General features: G+C 42.6%; 3 long non-coding RNA genes across 5 annotated transcripts; all 3 read right to left on the bottom strand.

The window, feature by feature from the left end:
- Positions 1 to 217: 217 nt before the first annotated feature.
- Positions 218 to 5,342, bottom strand: LOC120716487. Its single transcript, XR_005691937.1, has 3 exons — positions 5,070 to 5,342; positions 671 to 762; positions 218 to 268 (listed from the first exon to the last, which is right to left on the bottom strand). It is a non-coding gene; the product is annotated as an uncharacterized LOC120716487 (long non-coding RNA).
- Positions 5,343 to 8,503: 3,161 nt separating this feature from the next.
- On the bottom strand, positions 8,504 to 13,159 carry LOC120716485. 3 transcript variants are annotated; one of them, XR_005691934.1, is made up of 6 exons: positions 12,337 to 13,159; positions 9,788 to 10,026; positions 9,579 to 9,690; positions 9,175 to 9,263; positions 8,887 to 9,059; positions 8,504 to 8,732 (listed from the first exon to the last, which is right to left on the bottom strand). It is a non-coding gene; the product is annotated as an uncharacterized LOC120716485 (long non-coding RNA). The 3 variants fall into 3 exon arrangements; XR_005691935.1 differs by lacking the exon at positions 12,337 to 13,159 and adding an exon at positions 10,841 to 11,474; XR_005691933.1 differs by lacking the exon at positions 12,337 to 13,159 and having other exon boundaries at positions 8,513 to 8,732; positions 9,788 to 10,729.
- A 1,868-nt stretch (positions 13,160 to 15,027) lies between these two features.
- On the bottom strand, positions 15,028 to 17,012 carry LOC120716506. Its single transcript, XR_005691956.1, has 2 exons — positions 15,929 to 17,012; positions 15,028 to 15,481 (listed from the first exon to the last, which is right to left on the bottom strand). It is a non-coding gene; the product is annotated as an uncharacterized LOC120716506 (long non-coding RNA).
- Positions 17,013 to 18,560: the final 1,548 nt, after the last annotated feature.

Raw genomic sequence — 18,560 nt, 5'->3', positions numbered from 1 at the left:
AAGACTTTCCACACAACTCACAGCTGTAAGATTTAACTCCACTGTGGACGACATGGTGTTTTTTTAAGTTTCCAGCCTGCACAAAAGATTTTCCACACAAGTCACAGCTGTAAGGTTTAACTCCACTGTGGATGACTTGGTGTCTTTTTAAGCTTCCAGCCTGGGTAAAAGACTTTCCACACTCATCACAGCTGTAGGATTTCTCTCCCTTTCTTCTGTGAGGTTTGTCGGCCTCCTGAGAGCACTGACTTCTTGCTCCATGTTGGTCCTGCAGTGACAGAGATAGAAACAGAGGCAGTGAGTGAAATGCAGTCCTGGAACAAACTGAAACTCCCTCCATTGGTGGAATCAAACATGTCAACAAACACCTTGTTGGTGTGTTACCACCACCTTCTGGTGATGGTGTCACATTACAATAATGTGACACAATGAGAGGTATAATTAAAATGACATTAGGAAATATTGATCAGCAGAGAAAATCTTTTATTTCATAAAAAATTCAAAGTGATTTGAACTGATGATATTGTTGTTTCAATGTGTGTAGATAAAATATGATCTTTGTATTTTCTTGTGACTTCTGTGGTTTCTGATTTTGAATGTAGATTCTGTATATGTGGAGGAGCCCAGGATGGAAGCTGCTCTTAACAGAAAACTCTAATACTTTTCTCACCTTTTGTGTTGAAGACATTGTTTCCACTGTAGTGGCTGAGCTGAGTCCAAATGGCTGAAATTGTTCCTCTGCTGCACCACCAGACTCGTCTCCTGTTACTCAGCAAAAAAGAAGTACACTCAACAAAAATACAAACGCAACACCTTTGTTACTGCTCCCATTCCCCATGGGATGGACGTAGAGACCTAAAATTCATTCCAGATACACAATATAACCATCCCTCCCAAACAGTGGTCACAAATCAGTCCAAATGTGTGGTAGTGGGCACATCTGCTATATTGAGATAATCCATCCCACCTCACAGGTGTGCCACATCAGGATGCTGATCTGACATCATGAGTAGTGCACAGGTGTACCTCAGACTGCCCACAACAAAAGGCCACCCTGGAATGTGCAGTTTTGTCTCACAGCAAAATGCCAAAGATGCCACAAGCAATGAGGGAGCGTGCAATTGGCATGCTGACAGCAGGAATGTCAACCAGATCTGTCGCCCGTGCATTGAATGTTCATTTCTCAACCATAAGCCGTCTCCACAGGCGTTTCAGAGAATATGGCAGCACATCCAACCGGCCTCACAACCGCAGACCTCCACATCCAGCAGGTTCACCTCCAAGATCGTCTGAGACCAGCCACCCAGACAGCTGCTGGAACAATTGGTTTGCACAACCAAACAATTTCTGCACAAACTGTCAGAAACCGTCTCAGGGACGCTCAACTGCATGCCTGTCATCCTCATCGGGGTCTTGACCTGACTTCAGCTCGTCGCCGTAACAGACTTGTGTGGGCAAATGCTCACATTCGATGGCGTCTGGCACGTTGGAGAGGTGTGCGCTTCACGGATGAATCATGGTTCACATTGTTCAGGGCAGATGGCAGCTGAGAATGTCCCAGTTCTTGCATGGCCAGCATACTCACCGGACATGTCACCCATTGAGCATGTTCGGGATGTGCTTGACCGGCGTATACGACAGCGTGTACCAGTTCCCACGAATATCCAACAACCTCGCACAGCCATTGAAGTGGAGTGGACCAACATTCCACAGGCCACAATTGACAATCTGATAGACGACATGCGACGATGTGTTGCACTGCATGAGGCAAATGGTGGTCACACCAGATACTGACCGGTTCTGGGTCCGCAGACCCCCAATAGCGCAAAAAACTGCACATTCCAGGGTGGCCTTTTGTTGTGGGCAGTCTGAGGTACACCTGTGCACTACTCATGATGTCAGATCAGCATCCTGATGTGGCACACCTGTGAGGTGGGATGGATTATCTCAATATAGCAGATGTGCCCACTACCACACATTTGGACTGATTTGTGACCACTGTTTGGGAGGGATGGTTATATTGTGTATCTGGAATGAATTTTAGGTCTCTACGTCCATCCCATGGGGAATGGGAGCAGTAACAAAGGTGTTGCGTTTATATTTTTGTTGAGTGTATATATACACACACACACACACATACATATGTATATATACACATACACATATATACACATACATACAACACATATATTAGGGGTGCAACGATACAGAAAATTCATAGTTCGGTTTGATACTTTGGTGTCACGGTTCGATATTTTTTCGATACAAAAAAATGTTCATGCATTTTTAATTTGTCGTTTATTAAAATTATAAATATATATTTTAAATCAAAAGTACAGTTTTTAAATTTAATGTTGCTGAAACAATAAAGTAATAAAAAATAAATCTGATCGAGAAATCACTCATCTTTGGAAAAGAGAGTTCATTACAGAGAAATGGCTCTTTCCAAAATAAAAGCTATACTATACGCTTCTTCTGGGCTATACTCTCAGCAGCATATTAAACATGTCAGGTCCCCATAAGGAGAATCATGTGCTAACGGCTGTCTAAATGACTCGGGTAAAGTTTGTAGCATGTGTGCTTGTTGTTTTTGTCTGCTTCCACTTGTCTTTGCACTAGGATGATGTCGGCGTAAATGTGCAGGCATATTCGTTGTGTTCCCCCTAGTGCTGTCAGCGTTAATCTGAAATGACGTTAACGCCACAACACGGCAAATCTCCGTTAACGAGCTACCGCGGATCACCCCGTGCGTGGGGCTGGACGGCGTCAACACGTTAACGAGCAAACTGCGCTAACGCAGTAGTTTCCACCCATGTAATTGAGCATTGCGTGGCACATCCGACATACTGTTTTACTTTTGTCCATGACGCGCATACCTTCAGAGTCATATGTCACATGAAGACCAAAATAGTTCCAAAGTCCAGATCTGAATGAGGGTGGGGGAGGTTCAATTTGCCATGTTGCAATCAATGACTGTATAAAAGATGGACGACGCGACACCGCCTCCTCCCATTATGCAAAAATGAAGCCAAAATATCCCGTTTGTGGAGGCTGCCATCTTGCAAATTTGGAGCCAGAGTCTGCGCGGGAATGACTTGAGGTGGAGCGACTGTGTAACACTCCCGCCCACACACCCGCTGGACATGACCGCAAACACGCCCCCTACACTTTTTACGTAGCACCTGTGGCTCAAGTTTTTTGCTGGTTTACCACGACTGACAACTCGTTTAATTAAGGTAAATACAACCATGTCACTGTGACAGCACTGAGCAGCTCCTTCAGTGGGAGACTGCGGCACCCACGGTGTGGGACGGAGAGATTCCGCAGGTCTTTCCTCCCCACTGCTGTCAGACTCCATAATAAAGACTTTAACTGATCAAGCACACACATCCATACATATGCAATAATACTAAGTGCAATAATCCTTTCTGTCATCGTTGTATTTTTACTCAGTTGTATATAGTATTTGTATTTGTATTCTATTTTTATCTTATTGTATATTTATTTTATTTTATTCTACTGTATATAGCATTTTATTCTATTCTGTACAGTTGTGTACTGTATTTATTCTTATTGTATTCTAATTTTTGCCTCATAACTTTTGCACTGTCCACTTCCTGCTGTGACAAAACAAATTTCCCACGTGTGGGACTAATAAAGGTTATCTTATTATTATTATTAGAAAAGACACACAGCTTATCATCTTATAGTTCTAAAGTCGCTCTGTTGTTAATTCGTTTGCTAGATTAGCCGCTAGCATACGCACTGTGTTGGAGGCTTGTTGCTAGCTAGTTAGCGATGCTACTCACCTGTTACTCTAATAGTCTGTGTTATTGAAGGATTCAGCACTCCTTAGTTTTTTTTTATCCATTTTTAGAGAGCGATGAGATCAGCTGCACACTCCACAGAGGCCCAGAGTTACTGTTAATATCAAAAATATAATGCTGTCCTTTGAGATTTTAACATTTAAGACTGAGTGTAATCGATCTAAAACGGTTTAAATCTCTAGTCTACAGCCTGGTAACATGGAAACTTTAAAAACAGCAGCAGAAGGTTTCAGTAGTGTAGTCTAATGTGTTCTTTTCATTTAATAATAATCTGTATTATGTATAACAGCTACATTCACCCTGGAGAGAAACTAGTGAGGGAGACCATCAGGACCGAGCTGGGTTTCTGGGTCCAGAGGTTTGGAGAAACTTCTTCCCTTTCTTTCATCACAGCTGTCCTGTGCCAGAAGTTCTGTTGACCCACTGAAAGAGGCTTCATTTAAGAAACACCAGGAACACTGAAGCTCATCACATTGATCAAGCAGGACTCATGATCTTCACCAGCAGCTCCCTCACAGGGAAATCTTCAGCACTCCTCTGTAGGCCCGCCCCAGAAGATGGATAAACCCAGCGTTTCATGAACACTGTGATGAGACCTCTGGTTTGTGTAATGTTATAAATACTCAGATACTCCCCAGAGGCTCTGGACCTTTACATAAAGATATTATATTCAGTCCTGTAGAAAGTTATATATTTAAAAATATATGATCCTCTCTGGTTACTCTGGTATGAATAACTCTGCATCACTTTATGGTAAATAACACACTATGTGCAAAAAACTGCAAAAAACTGTTTGTAGTTCAACATACAAGTGACGACCTTTGACCTTCATCAGGTTTTATTTAATTGTGTTAGAGAAACTCAAGCGTGCTCTTCATGCAGCTGAGTACATCAAGTGTTTAAAACTATGACCTCAGAGCGCATCGAAAGCCTTTTGGCCCCCTTCTCAGCAAGCTTCCACTACTCTCACCCTGGGGTTGTGCTCCCCCAGGCTTGTACCTGTGGCTTCATGTCCTGGGGTGGGGGTTGGTTGTTCTCCTGCCCTGCACCCCATCCTTTTGTTCATATTCCAAGACTATTTTTCTTTATGTATTCTTTCACCCCAACAACCGCCATATTATGATGTTGCAAGCAATCACAAACTCTACAGTCTGTCTAACTCCAATGTCTACCAAGCAATCTATTATTCTCAACAGAGCTAAACTCAGCATAAACTGAACCCACATTAAAGTTAGCTCTTACCTTTAGACGAGCCCACAAACCGAGAGAAACTCCGTGATGAAGCTGGAACTCTTTCCAAAAACAGGAAACAGATCAGGGAGCAGAGACCCACGTGGTTCACGCTGATCTCAGCTAGGATCCAGGAGACAAGGGTGTTCAGATCGATGCAGATATCGATCCGAACGTTGGTAGTGGTATATGTTCCAGTAAGTTTACTACTTTACAACCGTTTCATGAAAAAGCAGCTCTCTCTGCTCGAGTCCTCTTCTGCACACACACTTTGCTCCGCCCCCTTTTTCTGGCTCCGCTGTGATTTGTTGCTGTGCGGTCACGTGACTCAGCTGCACAACATAACCCCGTGGAGTGTTATTTCAAAAGTAGCGCCAATCTCCTTTTCCTAAACTCTTTTCCTTGGCCTCGATGAAAACGTCATCGTGGGGAGGACAACTGCTGAGAAGTCAGGGAAAGAGAGGAGCGGTGCTGAGAATTGGAACAGCCTTACACTCGCTTCTCTGTAACAACGTGACACCGGATGTCCGCCTGTTGAAACTACATTGTGCAGAAGATGGACTACAAAACAAACATCTTACTTTGTCACAATGTGTTCTAACCCTGTTGTTTTATGGAGGTTATATAAACAGGAACAGCTTGTTAAAAATATTGCTTCATTATTAAGTTTGAATTTTAAAGAAGAACGAACAGTTAGGGTCAGATTTACTAACATCTGCAGCAGGTCAAACACGTCTTTTGATGTTAAAGAGCTGCTAGATTTACTAAAGAGACTGTCCTAAAACTCTCCAGTCAGTCCTCAAGCTGTGTTTTGAGGTGAGCCCCACTTATTTTTCCTCCATAATACAGTTTATATGAAGCTGAAATGAATTACGCTTCCTATTTTTTAATAGTGCACACAGCTAACTCTCTGCTGAATATGTAAAAAATAAAAGTGTTACTGTGTTACATGCCTGACTGTTGCTCATGGTCTGATGGGAAATAATGTTTTCTGTTCTTTAGCACATCGAAGAGTCAGCATTTCACAGCTGCTCTCCAGCTGATTTTTACTGAACTGAAGTAGCTTCTTCATAGAGAGATTAAAGCACACTGTTAGTAGATTATCCTGTAATTGTGACATTGTGGTGGACCAGTGGAGGGCTCCACTCACACCCAGTTCTCAGGAAGTATTGTTGCTGTGTTTTGGAGGGAAAGTGTTCAGTTCTGTGGTGATGAGTAATAAACGAGCAGTGTTTATCGAGAGCTCTCGTGTCGTCTGTGTTTACCTCCACATTGGTGACCCCTGACTCGAACATGCTGCAGTCCGATGGTGGCGCCGACTCCGCTCTGGATGCATCAGCAGCCGCCAGCCCTCTGCCTCCGGCCACAGCTACGTTTGCTGTGGCGCTCGAGCTGCCGGACTTTTGGCTTCACGATCCCCCGTCGTGGTTCGTGCACGTGGAGGCCCAGTTCGCCCTTCGTGGCATCTCGGCTGACGACACGAAATATCACCATGTGGAGGCTTCTCTCGACCCGCTAGCCACCCGTCGTTGACTCTCCTCCGGGACCCACCCACCCGAGAGAAGTACGCCGCCCTTAAGGAGCTGCTTCTTCGGCGCTATGCCCTCACCGACGCAGAGGGAGCCGAGAAGCTCCTCTCCCTCTCAGGCCTGGGTGGTGGTACGGCTCTCGAACTGATGGAGCACATGCTATCCTTTCTCGGACCGGACGACGGGGGATTCCTCTTCGCCCACATTTTCCTCTGACAGCTGCCGGCGGCCGTGAGAGCCGGCCTCGCCAACTCTCCGCTTCTGGGCACGAAGGATTATCGCTCCCTGGCTGAGGACGCGGATCGTATTCTCCTGGCTACCCGCACTTCCCACGATCACGACCCAATTCCAGCCTCGCCGGCGGCGCCTTCCACTTCCCCGCTGACCTGCCACGACGTACCCGATCCTTCGCTGACGGCAAAGATCGCGGCACAGCGACACCACGGACGGGACCTCTGTTTCTACCATCAGCGTTTTGGCGCCGAAGCGCGCCGCTGTCTGCCGCCGTGCGCTTTTCCGACCCTGGGATATGGACCCCGCCAGCGCGCTGTAGCGGCCACGATCGCTGGCGACAAAGAAAAACTGCTCTTCATAGAAGACTCGCGCTCTGGGAGACGTTTCCTGGTCGACTCCGGTGTTCTGACAAACCATCCTACTTTGGCAAAACGACCTACCAGTAGGAGAATTTTACGCTGCCATATGACAAACTGCCCTACTTTGGCAAAATGTCCTACTGTATGTAATTTATGCACATTTCTGCTGCCAAACAATAATTCCAGCACAAATTTAAGTAGGTATGACGGTTTGCCACTTAACTTTGCCCATCAGAGTATGTTTGTAGCTGATATTCATAAAGCCAGTTCGGTTTGACACTTTTTTTTACCCATTAAAGTGTGCTTGTAGGTCACATTCACAAAGGTAGCATGTTTTGGCACGCAATTCTTCCTGTCAGAGTATGCTTCTACTTTATAATAACAAAGGTAGCATGTTTTGGCACGTAATTCTTCCCATCAGAATTATGCTTCTTGTTCTTATTAACAAAGGTAGCATGTTTTGGCACGCAATTCTTCCTGTCAGAGTATGCTTCTACTTTATAATAACAAAGGTAGCATGTTTTGGCACGTAATTCTTCCCATCAGAATTATGCTTCTAGTTTATAATAACAACGGTAGCATGTTTTGGCACGTAATTCTTCCCATCAGAATTATGCTTCTACTTTATAATAACAACAGTAGCATGGTTTGGCACTTGTTTGTAGAAGCAGTCTGCATGCCAAGGTGCTTAATTTATACAGCTGTCACCACTGAAGTGATTGGAACACCTGACTATATAAACTTTGACAATGAACTCACTCCATTATAGTTACAGTATATATTTACTGAATATATTTACAGATACATATATTTGACATTTATAGATCCAACAGAACACAGGGAGAAAGAACTGAAAAAGAAACGTGTACAAATTATGCACATTTGTCGCACAGGTACTTGACCAGGCTGCTCTCATATTGAGCACATCCAAAATGTGCCCATCTGGAACAAAACTCGCACTGCACCTGAAGAGGGAGAAGGGGGGGGGGGGGTGTAAGTGTGTTAACCAACATTATGAATTTGATGAGAAAATAATTACTACAGTGGCTTGCAAAAGTATTGGGCCCCGTGAACTTTTCCACATTTTGTCAGATTGCATTCACAAACATGAATCTATTTTATTGGAATTCCACGTGAAAGACCAATGTCTCTACCAGTCTCTAGCTGGTAGAGACAGACCCTAAAAGACTGGCAGCTGTAATTGCAGATAAAGGTGGTTCTACAAAGTATTGACTCAGGGGGCTGAATAATTAGGCACACCCCACTTTTCAGTTATTCATTTGTAAAAATTGTTTGGAATCATGTATGATTGTTGTTCCACTTCTCACGTGTGCACCACTTTGTATTGGTCTTTCACGTGGAATTCAGTTTCCTATTTACGTTTATATGATTCACAGAAGTTTGTAATTTTTTGCATGATGTGCGTCCTGCACCACCCAAACGATCTGGGGCGTATCGGAGCCATTTCTGCACTGCTTGTGCAAAGACAAACTCGGACATAGGGTTTGCCCCTAAATGCTGCGTCAGGCTCCAATCAAGGCAAAGCGTCTCACCTATAGACACATTTTAAGAGATGGAATTAGCGTGTCTCATGTCTTAAATGTGTATGCAAGTGCTTGTGTGTTTAATCAACAGGCCGTTGTTATGTATTTAAATCACATCTGACAGCTATTACACTTTATAGTTACATAACCTTTATATACTTACCATTGCCTTATTTGCCTCTTGTGATTGAAGAGCTGGCTCTGCATTGTTTAGCTCCTCAATGTTGTGCAAGGGCAAATCCAGAGGCAGTACCCCAGCATCTACCGATTCATTGCAGCCGGTATTGCGGATGGCTCTGACCTCCTCACGGAGTTCGTTAACAGCTCTCGTCAGGTCTGACAGAAAAAGATAATTTTTTTTTTTAAGTATTTAAGAATACAGACAACTTGTCAAAAGTTTCCTTGTGTCACACACAGATATGTACAAAGACACTAGACAGTATTTTATTACCTGGTATTTTCACTCGAGGGGCCTGGGGAAACCATTTTTTTGTGGGCTGCTCATCCTCTGAGTCACTATATGTGTACAGGGGATTTGGTCTAAAGAAAAAAAGTTGAAAACGGTCATAAGTAATTACAAATGTGCTTTTGGAATATTTTTTCCTAAAGTTACAGTTTGATTTCTAACAACACACACATGAAACGGAGATGTGCAAGAAAGTACTGTATACAAGGAATTTTTGAAGTGCACAAGTGTACACGGCTTTGCATTTATAAAAAGTTTACAAGCTTCCACTTTTTGGACTATATTATGTGGTGATATTGCAGTATGCAAGCACCACAGATATGTATAAAAGACAAGATCATAAATTCTTAGCAATCAAAGATATGTTTGTGAAATAAAAAAAGTTTTACTTGTGCTTTCTTTTATGACTGGTCTGAGTTTCAGCTTCGGACTGAAGGTCAGACGTATCACAGTGTTCACTTAGATATTTCTGAAGACTGCGTTCTGCTTCGTGAAATGTGTCTGGAAGTACAAACACAATGTATGGCCAGACATAAATTAGGACACGAACAACTTGTTATTGTTACATTTATACAACACCAATCCAGATGATACCCACCATGGCTTATTAGAAGTCGGACTGGTGCATAGGTGAGCCATGTTGCACCAGGATGAACTCTTCTCTTTACTGCGGCGTGGATCCTGAATGTGTCTCACGGAGGATATGGAGGCCATGACAATTTCTCCCCATTTATCCATGATCTAGGGACTATTTCTGTACCACCAGTGCTAAACTGCACAATGCACCAGTCTTTCATTATTATCTTTTTTTTAATTTGGAGTCCTTTTTTGCCCTGTCTAGGATAAACAGGAAACAGATAATTACAATATATTTCATAGTCACTACAAAACTTGATCTATTGATTGAACTAAATAATAAATAATAGCTTAAAATGTATATAGGCAACAATTACAAGCAAACCCGTATATGTAAGCATTTAAACACTGAAGATAATAAAATTAACAGTATTTTGTCTAAGTCTGCCATTGTAGGAATTCATGGCACCGAGACAAAAACTTGGCGCACAGTGTGGCGTCAAAATAGGCGCACACCTTTGACGCTGCGTTTTCTCCGTCTTCCTCGTCCACACGTAAATGCTAAACGCAGTTTACGTGTGGACAAAAGGTGCAAACGCAAGTTAGGTGAGCGTGCAGCGTAAAGTTTGAATTGAGTGCGAATCGAAGCGGGTGCTCTCCAATCATTAAAAGGAACAAAGTCATTGAACACATTTATACAGTTACCTTTACGTTTATCAATCATATATCACAGATTTACAATTTTTTGTAGTACTATGCTAAAAAGCAACTACAGAGCGAAAGTCTGGGTCAAGCGCCGAGGTGACGGCAAGAACAAAGGAACCCTCGAAGCGTTAAAGCTAGCTTTGTAAGGGAATATAACGGAAAAGTATGAAACGAAAATGTTTTCTTTGTTGATAGACTTTGTTTGAAGTGCAATTTATTTGTTGCCGGATTGTAAGATGAAAGTAGACACAATTTCGGGCTCCCACATTTTATCCGAAACTTTACATTAACAAGTTTGTTTTTTTTTTTTTACTGTTATTCAAATGCAACCGCGGAAATAACGAATAGAACACAAGTCATTCATTCTTACTAGTGATGGCCCGCTTGAAGCTGACGCTCCGGAGCGTGTGTCGAAAAAAACAACACACTGGTTCAGAAGCACTGTGTCGAGGCTTGCTTCGTTTGGCAAAAGTCACGTGACCAGTGACGCCCGAAGCTTCATTACGCACGTAACTGCTTCGGTACCTGATTCAAACGGATATAAGGAAGTGAATCATCCACGGGATTCGTGGAGTGTGTTGATGGTGACAGATAGCGAAGAGGTGATCATTCCACTGACAGATATGGAGCCAGCGAGGAAAAGAGGACGTTCTGGCGTGTGGGTATATTTTGAGTTGATTTTGCTCAATTCATCTTATCTGCCGAAGTGAAAAACCTGAAATGTCCAAAATCATGTTTTCATAATGTAAATATCATTACAGCATATGACTTTAGGAACACTTCCATGTGAATTAAAGCTGATGAAGACTACAAAAATGTATTTGACACTATACGTACATTACATTGCTACACTTTAGAAAATCATTTTGTTTATTGTTTTTAGGTGATAGTCTGCAGGACCCAGGAATACCTGCATATCTACCAGCTTGCAGTGTGGTTCCTGCACTCCACAGCCTCTTCTGTTCCATGCAAGTGGATTTTCTCCAGGGCAGGAGGAACTATTTCTAAGAAAAGAAACAGACTCAGCCAGCGCACAGTAACACTAATCCTCTTTTTAACTGTAAATAACAAAAGGGCTACCTTACATAGATCATGTTTTTACTTTGCAAGCTCTTGATTAGGGGTGGGTTTTGATTATCGCCTTTCTGATTACAATCCATGCTAAATTGAATAAAGTGATATTGATTCATTACAATCCTGTGTCGATTTGTAAATTAATGTATTATGCCTGAAACGCCAGCATCTCAGGTTGAACCTCACAACATGTCGTCAAACACCATACAGCTAAAACAGTACCTGGGAGCAGGTTTACGGATTCTGCATACAAACGTCAGAATCAGATTTTGGTGCGTCGTCGGGTCCGCGCTGTGTTTGCCTCTTTTTTTTCGCTGACTGTCCTGTGATTAAATGACAAGTAGATGGAGGCAGGACTCCACAGCAGGGGCATACTCCATAATGTGCTGTGCGTTATCATATGTATAATGTATATATTGCTCACTTATTGTATTTACCAACATCAAGGAGTTATGAGCAAAGAAAGGCCACACCATAGTGCATGTTTAAATAGGGAAAGTTTATTGATCAAAATGTATTACGCAAATACGCATTACATTTTTTCAGCCCCCCAATCGAGAAAACAAAACCAATTACATGTTCAAAGCAACGGAACGGTGGCCCAATATCGGAGAGAACTCCACTCTTGATTGAGCAGTCCGTTTTATTCTGCAGATTCAAGCTGCTCTTCAAAATATTCGCCACCAGATGTCACCGGAGAGGACTGTGTTGAAAAGCTTCGAGTAATGAACCGTTTTTCAATACAAGCTTCAGTGCTTCGGAAAGCTTCATTTGGCCATCACTAATTCTTACCTTATACTAATCGTGGTGCAGGCCAGTGCACTGCATGAACTGATGCCTTCTCCGGTCAATTCCGCTGAGAGTAAATCTAATGTCCCGCTCTACTGTACAAGACAATGGTTACCTGGAGGGATGTACCAATGTGGTAGGGGTGCTGCGGAATAGTCCAAGTGGTAGCAGCTTTAATTTCCCGCTCAACCATAAATCGATGGTTTTTCAACGTGATTGTTGTCACCTTGTCAACTATAAATAGATCAACAATCAACGATGACAGAACAACAGTGAATCAATGTTATTTCAATGTCAGTGTAAGGTTTCATCAGTATTTCAATGTTGTTTCAACATTGGTTTTGTGTTGACATTTCAATCCTGACGATTCTGATGGTTCAGATGGAAAATCAACATCTGTTCAATGTCTCCTTGCTATCTGGGATTTCACTTACCTCATCAGAAAGCCACCCACTATCCTCCAGTGTGCGAAAAGAAGAGTCATACAATTTGTATGGCCCAACGACTGCCTCCACACGCCCGGTGTCTTTTGCAGCCCAAAGCCACTTCACTAAAAAACAAAATATGATAAGTTTCTTTAGTAATAACAGTTGCCATTTGAAAATCACGGTCAATGGCCAACGGGCCACAAGCAGACAAGGGCCAACGGGCCACAAGCAGACAAGGGCCAATGGGCCAACAACATAAACATGCCAGAGGGGAGTAGCTTTATGTAAATCAGAAATTAGCCAAAATTGGACCAACAGGTCAAAATTAGCAAGAGGGGAGAAAAAAATAAAACATTCTATCCATTTGACTAGCCAAACAGGCAACAATTGACCAACCGGTCAGAATGAGATTTTTAGCTATGCCACCTTTTTCCTGCGTGCTGGGTTTTTGGGGGGTCACTGGTACAAGCTCTTCTGGTCCAACCACTAATGTCCAGCTACTGGTCTCTAACTGGTCCCCCCAGCACCTCACACCAGAGGACATCCACATCCTGAAAGAATTTGTTTATGTTTTTGTCAGGTTTATATTGTTGATTGTTGCAGAGCCCCGCAGGGGACATGGGAGAAAAAAAAATTAAGACGGACTTTTGCGAGATCTAGCAAAAGTTTTAGCCGCATTCTTCGGAGGCCGCCAGCTCGAAGCCAACCGGGAGGTCGAGGCACAAGCTAGTGGGTGTCAGATCTCCGAAAACGTCGGAGCACTTTTGCAAATATGTGACGTCTTGTAAACCGAGCAGGTATCTGACGTTTACACAACTACATTCACGTCTCAAAATATCTTAAAAGTGTATTTTGTGACCCAGAAAGAGTAATATTACAACTAAGAGATCCCGAGTTAGTTTTGCGAGATCTCGCAAAAGTCCGTCTTAATTTTTTTTCTCCCATGTCCCCTGCAGGGCTCTGTAGATTGTCATTTATGCTTAGAAATATTTCACCATATATGCTTAGAGGTGTATAATCGATTGTGTAGTGATAGGATGTGTGATCCTTAGGAGTCTGCAAAGACTTCGTGTGCATTCCAGAGTGTTCTGGCACTCACACCCACATCCTGGGAGCATGGGAGAGGTCGTACCTTCTCTTATTGTTTTGTGGTAGGATAAACGTAGTCTTTATGGGGTCACACTCTGAACCCCCCCCCCCCCCCCACACACACACACACACACACTTACACAGTATTCTTTGTCCACATTTGTACCTATATGAAACGTCATATGTTAATGAACCTATGCATATTCATGTAACCACAATAAAAGAGCAGTGTTACAGGGGAGCGGAGGAGAGTCTGACGGAGGTTAAGTGGGTGGAACGACACTTGGCTCCAGGCAGGCCTCCCTCATTCATGAGTATTACAAAGAACTTTGCCTACTTGTGTTTTGCTTTTGCTGTGTAGTAAATTGTCCTTAACGTTCCAGCGAATAAAATAAACTGAAAAACAAACAAATAATGACAAACAAATAAAACAAAACTGATAGGTTTATGCTACAAACCTGTCAGTTTTGTCTTTTTCACACCAAATTAGACAAACTATTTAGAAAAACACATATTTTAACTGCCATTTTAAGAGTGTATTTTTTCTTGCCAGATCAAAAAAAGGTTTTATAAACATGTTTGTATATTTTATGTGTAGTAACCTCAGTGCCATTAGTATGTTATTTGTGCTTGTTGACTAATATTCCCAAGCCTGTCGTCTGTTATCTTTGCAGTATTAATAAACTTTACTCCAAAAGTTAATTCTGGACGATTGATCAACAACCACTGATCAATGGCCATGAGTACCATTCACAGAGAGTTGGGGAGTGGGTGCAATCACAGCAATGTAAGATGGCAGAAGATGTATCCTTAGGTCCCCTCCTCGATTCCGAGATGGTCTTTCCCTTTTCACGTAAATGGCCTCTTTGACTCCGCGCTCAAACCAGCGTTCCTCCCTGTCCAGGATGTGTACATCCTCATCATTGAAAGAGTGTCCACTGGCCTGTAGGTGTAAACAGACTGCAGAGTCCTGGCCTGACGAGGTAGCTCTTCTGTGTTGTGCCATCCGCTTCGCCAGAGGTTGTTTGGTTTCCCCGATGTATAAATCCTGGCAATCCTCTTGGCACTTAACAGTGTACACCACTGGCGTGCACAGATAGAGACGAGGTGGTGCTGAAGCACTTGTCCTTTTGCCCTCAGTCCAAAAAAGTGCCCTTTTGAAAGACGTGATTTTTTTAAAAGCTGCGCGATTTAAAAAGGTGTGAAAATAATGGCTTGATTTGTGCCCCTTCTTCAAAGACACTCGAACCCTGTCGCTTTTTCACTGTCACCGTGTCACGTGAACACGCTTGCAATTCATTTGTTGTGAGGCGTGTAGCAGCGGCATGACATAGGACTACTTGGAGTAGGCATAGTAGGCTAACTATAGCGACTGGAAGCCACGGCAGACAACACGGCAGCTCTTTCCCTTCCCAACCAGTCAGGTAACCCATGAATCGAGTGAAATTATTCTGTTTGCCCTCTAAGACCAACCTGCAATTGTTTTGTTGTGAAGTAGCCTGTCAGAAACTGCACATGACAAACTTTGCCAGCTTGCCCCCTCCATCCATCCATATGGATAAACAAAAAAACGACACATTTAAAATGTAACCTAAACCATTTAGGCAACCCCACTCTCCATCAATTCCGACCTTTTTGCATACACTATTGAAAATATCACGTTATGCTATAGGCTACATGCCGTTAGGCAGAGGGCTCTTTTGAGCCCATTTTTCGTTACAAATTTTAGGATGATCTCACGGAAATCTGTGAATAAATACAAAGTTTTCAAACTGAAGTCAGTGACGGGAAGACATCACACTTTTTAGAGATGGAACTGCAGAAAAACCTAAAACCTTGACATGATTATGAATAATAGAATTATGGACGTTTCTCCGTTTTTGTGGATTAGCCTTTCCATAACTAACGTCAACTACTGTCCTACTTTGGTAAGATTGAAATTAATGTCTTTGACTGTCTTTAGTAGGTGTCTCCTGTGAGAAAGTTAGAACACCGTCCTACTGTCTAAAGATGCAGTCTTTAGCCTAACTGGTTGTGACTCAGCGATGCTCGCAGACATTTACGCACTGTGTTGTGACCTGATTGTGACAGAACAGTGACGTTGTTATTGGTAGTTTGAAGGGTACGGTGTTGGGGGTGGTGCATGTTAAAAGTTTTGAGAAGCACTGGTTAGACATGTTAATTTTTTTTGGTGTAACATATTGGCAACATTAACACATTAATTTGCTAAAGGAAAAATAGGCAGTTCCCAATTGCCTGTGAAAACGACCATTCTGCCCTGTTCTTGTAATGACCACAGTCAGTCTTATTCGTTCTCATACATTTTGGTCTATTTATTTACTAATTTCAGCAAGCATAATGCCTAGGAAAGAGAGGCTGAGAAAGGAGAAAGAAAGGGATCTACAACAGGCAGCCCAGGGAAGCAGTTCTCTGCTCTCCTGGATGAAAGCAAAGGAAAATGAAGATGAAAGGTCAGAGTCAAGGGCAGAGTCAGGTTCTATTTTAATGTTTTAATGTAACCTGCTCCTTGCAGTTAATTCTATTGGAAAATCTTAAAAGCTGTTCACACTTAGTTTTTAATGAACTTAATCAGCAGGCATTGAGCTAACTATTATTTTGTACCTACGAAAGTTATTTCTATGTTACAAGACTTGCAGTATGGGTTATTATTAAAACTATCTGTTTAAGCTTATTATTATGATAAATAATAATACTACTATTATTATTATTGTTCCATTGTAGTCAGTCACAGCAGGGAAGCAGCTCTATGCCATCTACCAGCATAGCAGAAGAGGGAGATATAGAAACAGATGAAGCCGCGACCAATGCAGCAACAGGTTCAGTTAGGCCTACAGACACTGATGTAGTGCTCTCTGAAGACCACAATGAGGAAGAACAGATCGATCACATAATGTCAAAGTTAGCAGCTTTACAATACCCAACAGATCCAACACACATCCATACATTTAAAATAAAGCGCAATGACAGATACGTTTCAATGTGCTGCAATGTGGGCCCATGTCAGCCTGATATACCTTACCCAAAAACTGAGGGGAGATCATTCCAGAAACAGTGGTTTTCTGCTAATGTGTGGCTGGTTTTCCACATATGCAAAAAGTGCCCTTTTTTCCCCCTGGAGCACTTGCCCCCCAAAATGTCTGTGCACGCCACTGGTGTACACTATGTTACTCTGTTTGTGTTGGGGGACCCGATCCTTGGGGTGGACCAGCGTGTTTTGGGGTTTAAAAGCCACAGAGACCCGGTGTTTAGAAAAAATGCATCTCAGCTTTCCGATACTCCTGACACATATGGGATCACTACGGGTTTTTGCTTAGGCAGTTGTTGTCCTTCTCTCCTGGATCGGCTGGAGCTTTCTTTAGGCGCCGTCCCAGCTTTGACAAAAGTCCAGCTGGGATAACCACATTTGGCTACATCCAGATGAACAGAATCAATGTTTGGAGATTAATCTAAAAAAAACAACAACAGCATATCTTTATAAATGCCTTTAGGGGAAAAAAAAATACGTTTCCCACAGAATACGATGTCACTTCTGGTTTTGGCAGGTAATGGCGGACATGCGATAGTCAGGAAAGAAACAGCAAACTGCAGGCTAACAACAGCAGTGACATTGTTCAATACAACTTCAATACAGGATGTGGTGTCTGAAACATGTTATGTCCTTGGACACTCAGAAACCAAAACATATCAGCTGACATGGTAAAAAATTTTATGCTTCATAAAGTTTAAATACGAAAATGTCCAGTATTTAAACATGAAATTTTTTTTTGTGTCTAATGATTTTTAATTAGAAGTTTTGAAATAAAAGGTGGCACAGTGGTTATCACTGTTACCACACAGCAAAAAGGTCCTAAGTTCAATTCCACCATCAGGCTGGGGTCTTTCTGTGTTGCTTCTGCTCGGATACTCCAGCTTTCTCCCACAGTCCAAAGACATGCAGTTAGTGGGGATAGATTAATTGCTCAATCTAAGGCTACGTTCACACTGCAGGTCTTAATGCTCAATTCCGATTTCTTGATCAAATCCGATTTTTTTGTCTGCTCGTTCACACTACAAATAAAATGCGACAGCAAACGCTCTCTAGTGTGAACGCTCAAAGCGGCCCGCATGCGCAAAAGAAAATGTCACACACAACACGCTCTGTTTAGACCCAGAGCAAACAGTATTGTTTGACTGATGGCACTTAATATAAAGACTTCGGACTTCACGTTTCCCAATTTTTGCTTTAAGTTATTTTGTTATTTACATAATTATGTAGATAACCTAATAATGATCCTTATTGCTGTTTGAGACGAGCGGTGCTTCAAAGGATAGCTGCAGATTTCTGTGAGAATCTGCAGATTATGCAGAACAAATAAAATGTTCACGTTTCTCCAACGTTGTCTTCCCAGCAGTTTCAGCGGATGGCCAGGAAGCGTTCACGATGTCTTCTCCGGCGCTGATAATTGGCGTCTGTCTTGTGTCAGTGACGTAAAAGACGGATTTAATGCGACATGACGGTTCAAACAGCAGTCGCTTTCTAAAACATCAGATATGTATCGGATTCAGGACCACATACGAAAGTGACCCAGATCGGATTTGAAAATATCGGATTTGTGCCGTTCACACTGTTATACCAAGATCGGATATGGGTCACATAGGGTCAAAAAAATCGGATTTGATGCGCTTTCGCCTGCAGTGTGAACGTAGCCT

The sequence above is a fragment of the Simochromis diagramma genome, unplaced genomic scaffold (assembly GCF_900408965.1).
Source record: "Simochromis diagramma unplaced genomic scaffold, fSimDia1.1 OVJJ01000776.1, whole genome shotgun sequence".
Lineage (NCBI taxonomy): Eukaryota > Metazoa > Chordata > Actinopteri > Cichliformes > Cichlidae > Simochromis > Simochromis diagramma.
This window is presented reverse-complemented; position numbering and strand designations above follow the sequence as displayed.